The following is a 7,651-nucleotide window of genomic DNA, read 5'->3' on the forward strand; positions in this document are numbered from 1 at the left end:
AGCCCATCATGCACTCTGTATTTCTGGACTTTTTTTCTCTTAGACTGGATGTGAGATTACTGAGCATGGTTTGGTGGATATAGGACAACACCGTGAAAGTCCTCAGGAGTGTGGGGCCTTCGGCTAGCCCAGGGGACCCACCAGGAACATACTTGACCCCACAGTTGCTTCTCAGCTAACATATCTTCAGACTCCTCTGCATTAAACATGGCAAAGCCCCACTTCTTTTGAAATGTGGATCTTAGTGCTATACAGATCCTTAATCAAATAAACGTGCCTTATGTTCTGCTTGGTGCAGAAGAACATGATGGCCTGACCAATGTAAGCCCTGGCTACTGTGCTCTAGGGCTTCCCAGAGGCACCCCATATAACCTTTCAGAATCATAGACTGGGGACAACATTGAAATCGGAGACATAAATCTACCAAAACACTGTCTCCAAGGTCCCCCAGGGCAACCCACATAGACTGCATAAGCTACTTATGTTTGCCACCTTTGTATACCAGGCCTCCATAAAGAAAGGAATCTAGTCAGCCTAACTGGCTACAGGTGTTTCTGAACTCCGACGGTATAGGTCTCTGTGGCTGTCATGTCATTATGTCATTATTTGGCTTTGGGTTTTTGTCACTTTTCAAGGCAGGGTTTCTCTGTGTAGCCCTGGCTGTCATGAAACTTACTCTGTAGATCAATCTGGCCTCCAACTCACAGAGATCCACCTGCCACTCCTCCTGAGTGCTGGCAGTAAAGGCCTGTACCTCCACTGCCCAGCTGGTCTGGGGTTTTATTTTATTTTGACACAGTCTCACTATGTCTCATTATGTGGAGGAGGCTGACCTTGAATTCAGAGATCTGCCTGCCTCTGCCTACCTAGTGCTTGGATGTTTTGGTTTTATATAGGATCTTGCTATGAACCCCAACCTGGCTCTCCTCAGCCACAGATAGTGCTAGGATTACACATATCTCCTCCCTGTGTCCAGCTTGGTTTTGGGGGCAAGGTTCCACTACTTAACAAGAGCTAGATCTGCAACTCCCTATATATGTAGCCCAGGCTGTCCTATTCCAGCTTTGAGAATCTGAGGTCCTGGACTGAAGCTCCTCTCTCCCCACACTGCATCCTATATCCTCTCAATCCCAACACCCCTCCTTTAATGCTGAAAAAGCTAGTTTCTTCCAAAGACTTCTGGTCCCCTTCCATCTAATCGCCAGGCGATTCTTTGCCAAAAGGAATTGTTTACTCTCGTAGTGTCTGGTCAAGAAGCTTCCCCAAGGAATAAACAGATAGTTCATGGGTAAATGTGCTTGTTAGCAGCCCTGACATTCAAGTTCGATCCCCAAGATAGATTCACACGGCAGAAGATAAGAATCAATTCTTGAAAATTGTCGGGCTGGAGAGATGGCTCAGAGGTTAAGAGCACCGACTGCTCTTCCAGAGGTCCTGAGTTCAATTCCCAGCAACACATGGTGGCTCACAACTATCTGTAATGGAACCCAATGCCCTCTTCTGTGTGTCTGAGGACATCTATAGTGTACTAACACATATAGATAAAATAAATCTTAAAAAAAAAAAAAGATAGAGATCCTCGAAGTTCCTGGTTATTCATTCTTATTTGTTTCCCAGACAGATTATTTTTTTAGTTTTTAGTTTTGTTTGTTCGTAACAATAAAAACAAATTTCCAGTTGGCCTCTCTGATTCCCCATTCACTGATTTCCCAGGCTTGACTCCTCTCCCACTGGAAGCTCCGACCCTGTGAGGGTCTAACGTGGAGCTGAGAGCCTCAGGTCAGGCTTCCAGTGTCCGAGTGGCCCTCAGTCAAGGCCTCGGCTACTGGGCCCGCGAGGCTCCTTGATGTTCCCCAACCTCCTCATCTCTTTCCCACTCCTCACGCGACTCCTGGCCCACGCCCCTCGTGTTCTCACCTCCACAGCAACCACACGCGGCACCACACGCACACCTTCCAGCGACTTCCTGGGCGCCTGCGAAAGCCCGCCGAGGTGAGGCCCCGCCCCCGGCTGCGCTCACCAATGAGAACGCCGATCCTTGACTCCGCCCCCTGATGCTTGAAGCCAGAGGATGTTTTGTGGGTTTTTGGGTTTTGGTTTTTTGGGTTGTTTGTTTGTTTGTTTGTTTGTTTGTTTGTTTGTTTGTTTTTCTGTTTCAAAAAAACTTTATTTTTACTCGGTCCAAGACTTGGGAGAGGCTCCAGGGCTGCCTAGTGGCTTTAGAGGTTCATTCAGGTGGAGGTGCTGAGGCGGCTGCTGCAGAACAGAGGAGGGAGCCCCTTGGAAGGCGGAGAGGCCTAGTCCTGCTTGAGAGGGAGGCGCTCAAAGAGATACTCGCCCAGAGATGCCTAGGCCACGCCGGTCTGCGCTGGTTGTGGCCCTGCCACCCCACGGAGGTTGTTCAGGTGGTTACCCATCTTCTTGATGAGCTTCACCTCCTTATCCAGGAAGTGGTTTTCCAAGAGGCACAGAGATGAGGGTCTGTGTGGGCAGAACCCAGGGCACGCAGATCCAAGAGGGCCTGGTTCAGGTTCTCCAGGGCCAAGGAGGCTTCCATGGTCTCCAGGGTTTTACCCATCTCATCTTGAGATGGCTTCTGCACATCCTGCAAAAGTACACAGGCCCGCGTTCTGCAACTTGAGGAGCCGCTCGGCGCCCTCGCGCTTCTCCGAGGCCAGAGTTTTTTGGGTTTTTTTTTTTTTAACGGTTTAACAATCTTAACGTGCCCGGCTGTCCCGAGCGCCATGTCGGGTTCTTCTAGCATCGCCGCCATGAAGAAGGTGGTTCAGCAGCTCCGACTGGAGGCCAGGCTCAACGGCGTGAAGGTTTCCCAGGCAGCTGCACACTTAAAACAGTTCTGTCTGCAGAATGCTCAACATGACCCTCTCAGCTGACTGGAGTGTCTTCAAGTACAAATCCCTTCAGACCCCAGAAAGTCTGCTCCTTTTTGTAGTCATACATCGTGAGGTTTCTCAAACCACCTTTCATGAACCAGTGAATATTCAAGAGAACTAAGTTCGAAGTCTGTACAGAAGCTTCTCTCTCTCTCTCTTTTTTTTTTTTTTTTAACTCTTTCACAACTGAGATTTTATTGGTCGAGGAGTAGAGTACACAGACATTCCAATTCTTTTTTTTTTTTTTTTTTTTCTTTTCTTTTTTTCGGAGCTGGGGACCGCTCTACCACTGAGCTAAATCCCCAACCCGACATTCCAATTCTTATCACACGTACTCAAACTCTGAAGAACCGTCCAGTGTTCACGTACCCAAACTCTGAAGAGCCACACTGTGTTCACGTATACAAATGAAGAGTTACATATTGTTTTTCCTTGAACTTATTCCAGTGATGCTCCAGTCTCAAGCTTGGCAAGTTTCCTTAAGACCTCTCATAAAGACCAAATGCTCACAATGCTCAGTTCCACCAATTCACGATGATTTTATGCCACACACAGAACATACTCAAAGTCTTCATCTTTCACAGCACATTATCAGAAGCTTCTCTTTAACACGTGCTGTAATACACAATCTTCTACTTGTCCGTCCTTAACGTCTACCTCTCTGAATTTTCATTGATTTCTGTTCCACAAGGTTTAACTATTGTATATACGCTGGCTGTAGCATATAATAAAGCAGCATACAAACTTAAAAAACACACACACACACAAGGGGTTGGGGATTTAGCTCAGTGGTAGAGCGCTTGTCTAGCAAGCGCAAGGCCCTGGGTTCGGTCTCCAGCTCCGAAAAAAAACAAAAAACAAAAACAAAACACACACACACAACAACAACAACAACAACAAAAACCCAATTTTAACGGCCCTAATGGACAGTCCACAGATCCCACGAGTCTGAACCCTCGGGCCTGGTTGCTCAGCACAGACCCTCTCCCAGTCCACTGTCCCACCCCTACTTCAAACCTGAAAAATGGAGAGCCTTGGGCTGGAGAGATGGCTCAATGGTTCAGAGAGCACTGACTGCTCTTCCAGAGGTCCAGAGTTCAAATCCCAGCAACCACATGGTGGCCCACAACCATCTGGAATGAGATCTGATATGCTCTTCTGGTGTGTCTGAAGGCAGCTATAGTGTACTTATATATAATAAATAAATCTCTTTTTAAAAAAAAATGGAGGCCCTTGGCAATGCTTAATACTGCCTATGAGGGCCACATGTAGGGTGGGCCAGGGTGCCAAAGTTCAGGATATGAGAAACATCTTGCTCGCCTGGATATAGCACCATCGTCTGGATATAGCAGAGTACCTGGAGCATCTGAAACCAGACAACAGGGAACTCAAGAGCCAGCAAGATGATCAGTGGCAAAAACCTTTGCCACCAAACCCAAAGACCCACGAAATAGAAAAGAGTTCTGAGACCTCTTGAACGTAGCTCTGACCTTTACATGTATGTAGGAGCATGAGCATGAACTCTCTCTCTCTCTCTCTCTCTCTCTCTCTCTCTCTCTCTCTCTCTCTCTCCACACACACACACACACACACACACACACACACACACACACACACGCAAAACAACAAAACAAAAACAAAAATCCAAAGCTGGAAAGTGGTCGCACGCTATTAATCTCAGCACTCAGGAGGCAGAGGCTGGCAGATCTCTGAGTTCGAGGACAGCTTGGTCTACAGAGTGATTCCAAGACAGGACTACACAGAGAAACCCTGTTTCTAAAACAAAACAAACAAACGAACAAAACCCCAGAAAAACCCACCATCAACAACAAAGTTAAACCCAAGTAATAAAACTGACATAACAATTATTACATCAGTGCCCAAAAACCTCAAATACTCATGCTAAGTAGAAGTCAGATACAAAAAGTACATATTGGGGGTTGGGGATTTAGCTCAGTGGGAGAGCGCTTGCCTAGCAAGCGCAAGGCCCTGGGTTTGGTCCCTAGCTCCGAAAAAAAAGAAGAAAAAAAGTACATATTGTATGGTTCTATTTATATAAAATTCTAAGAAATGTACACTCTCTATAGTAACAAAACAATGGGAACAATTATGGTGTGCATCTGGAACCCCAGCACTCTGGGTGGATAGAGGCAAGAAAACCAGAAGTTTAAGGTCTTTTTGGCTACAGAGTGAGTTTGGGGCCAGACTGGGACACGTGAGACCCTGTGTCAAACAGAGCCCGACATGGTAGCACTTACCTGAAATCCTGACACTTGTGTAGGTAAGAAGATGGATCCAAGTTCAAAGCCATCCTGGCCTATGTAACGACTTCTAGCTTGTCCAGGACAACATAGTGAGAGTCTATCTCAAAATACAAGCAAAAGCCTGCAACCTAGTGTGGGGCCTAGAGCTCAGCAGTAGAAAGCAGCATACAGAAAGGCCTGGGTTCCATCATCGGTACAGCAAAAAATAAATTAGCCAAATATGGTGAGGCCTGTAGTCTTAGCGACACGTGGGTGGATCAGGAATTGGAGACCAGCCCGTGCTACGTAGCCATGTTTTGGGGAGTCTGGAATACAGAGTAGAAAAACCTTGTCTCAAAAAAAAAAAAAAAAAGAAAGAAAAAGAAAGATAGTTCACACCTTTAGTCTCAGGACTTGGAGTGCTGAAGCAATAGTATTTTGTTGTGACTTCCAAACCAATTCGGGCTACAGAGTAAGAAAAAAAAAAAAAAAAAAAATTTTTTTAAAAAGCAAAACAAAAGCAGGGTTGTAGTGGTGCATGCCTTTAGTCCCAGCACTCAGGAGGCAGAGGCTGGAAGGTCTCTGTGAGTTCAAGGCCAGCCTGGTCTACAAAGTGAGTTGCAGGACATCCAAGGCTACACAGAGAAACCTTGTCCTTGAAAAAAATTAAAAATAAAAGACAAGGGGTTGGGGATTTAGCTCAGTGGTAGAGCGCTTGCCTAGGAAGCGCAAGGCCCTGGGTTTGGTCCATAGCTCCGAAAAAAAGAAAAGAAAAAAAAAAGACAAAAAGAAAGAAAAAAGAAAAAGGTGGCCTGGTAGTTCCAGGCACCCCAATTTCAAGACTCCCCTGGGACACAGAGTATGTTCAAGGCCAGCCTAAGTAACTTAGTGTACCGGCCACAAATAACAATAAAAGGGTTGTAGTTTAGTAGTTTAGTAGTAGACTGCTTGCCTAGAATACACTGAGGTTTGTATTTGATTCTCAGCACCACAGATGATGGTGGTGGTGGTAATGGTGGTGGTGATGGTGGTGATAATGGTGGTGATGGTGGTGGTGGTGGTGGTGGTGGTGGTGATGGTGATGATGGTGGTGGTGGGTGGTGGTGGTGATGGGTGGTGGTGGTGGTGGTGGTGGTGGTGGTGGTGGTGATGGTGATGGTAGTGGTGATGGTGGTGGTGATGGTGGTGGTGGTGGTGGTGGTGATGGTGGTGGTGGTGGTGGTGGTGATGGTGGTAATGGTGATGGTGGTGGTGATGGTGGTGGTGGTAGTGGTGATGGTGGTGGTGATGGTAGAATTATAAGATCATCACAAATCTTGTTTGGACATCTTAGACATGGTGGTACATGTCTAAAATTCTAGGACTTGGGAGGCAAAGACAAGTGAATCAGAAAGTTAAGGCCATCCTCAGCTACAAAGTCAGCTCGGTGCCAGCCTAGGCTACATGAGACTCTATCTCAAAAAGAAAGAATAAATTAAAGAGTTGAAGTCCTCCTCTTCCTCCCCTAATACCACTCCATTTTCTCCCCCAAGTGACTTCTATCCTGAAGTCACTTTATGCATATGTATTTATGCATGTGTTATTTTTTTATTTCACATTTTTTTTTGTCCACCAGTGATATGTGGCATTGTTTGAGGCAACATCTTACTATGTAGCTGGGGCTGGCCTGGCATTCACTGTGTAGACAAGGCTAGACTCAAATCTTATAGGCAAGATTAGCTTTAAACCTCTAATTCTCTTCCCAAGTGTGGAATTACAAATGCTCCACCTGTCTCAAGATTTCTGGGAACAGGATTGTGATAGTTAACCTCAACTGTCAATTCCATGACACCTAGAATTATTTTTTTTTTTTTTCCGGAGCTGGGGACCGAACCCAGGGCCTTGCGCTTCCTAGGCAAGCGCTCTACCACTGAGCTAAATCCCCAACCCGACACCTAGAATTATTATTTAGGACATGAAACTCTGGCCATGCCTCTAGGGTTATGTTGATTACATGGTGGAGGTGGGAAGACCTGTCCACCCCAGGTGACATTGTTCCCTGGACTGATTTCCTGGACAGTATAAAAAGCAGAATACCAAATGATCACAGGATTCCAGAATTCATGGCCACCTTCTCTCTTTCTCCTCCCCCTTTACTCTCTCTCTCTCTCTTTTTTTTTTTCCACTGAGCTAAATCCCCAACCCCTCTCTCTCTCTTTTTAAGCAAGTATTTAGTGTTGGGTAGGGAGCTGTGCATACTGCTCTGTGGAAATTAGAGGACAACCCACAGGGGTTGGTTCTCTCCTTCTACCACACCGGTCCCTGGGATCGAACTCTGGTCTTCAAACTTGGCCACAAACACCTTTACACACTAAGTCTTCTCACCAGTGCCGCTTTCTTATTCTTATATTCTTTTTGATATTTTATTTTATGTGTAGACGTGCCTGACTGTTATATCTGTGTACCACAGGCATGCACAGCCCACAGAGGCTAGAAGAGGGCATCAGGTTACCTGCAACTGTCGTTAAAGATGGT

General features: G+C 46.1%; 2 pseudogenes; one reads left to right on the top strand and one right to left on the bottom strand.

The window, feature by feature from the left end:
• Positions 1–429: 429 nt before the first annotated feature.
• Positions 430–548, bottom strand: LOC116908353 (annotated as a pseudogene).
• Positions 549–2,744: 2,196 nt separating this feature from the next.
• LOC116906559 lies at positions 2,745–2,953 on the top strand (annotated as a pseudogene).
• The last annotated feature ends 4,698 nt before the right edge of the window (positions 2,954–7,651 follow it).

The sequence above is a fragment of the Rattus rattus genome, chromosome 8 (assembly GCF_011064425.1).
Source record: "Rattus rattus isolate New Zealand chromosome 8, Rrattus_CSIRO_v1, whole genome shotgun sequence".
In the NCBI taxonomy this organism is placed as follows: domain Eukaryota; kingdom Metazoa; phylum Chordata; class Mammalia; order Rodentia; family Muridae; genus Rattus; species Rattus rattus.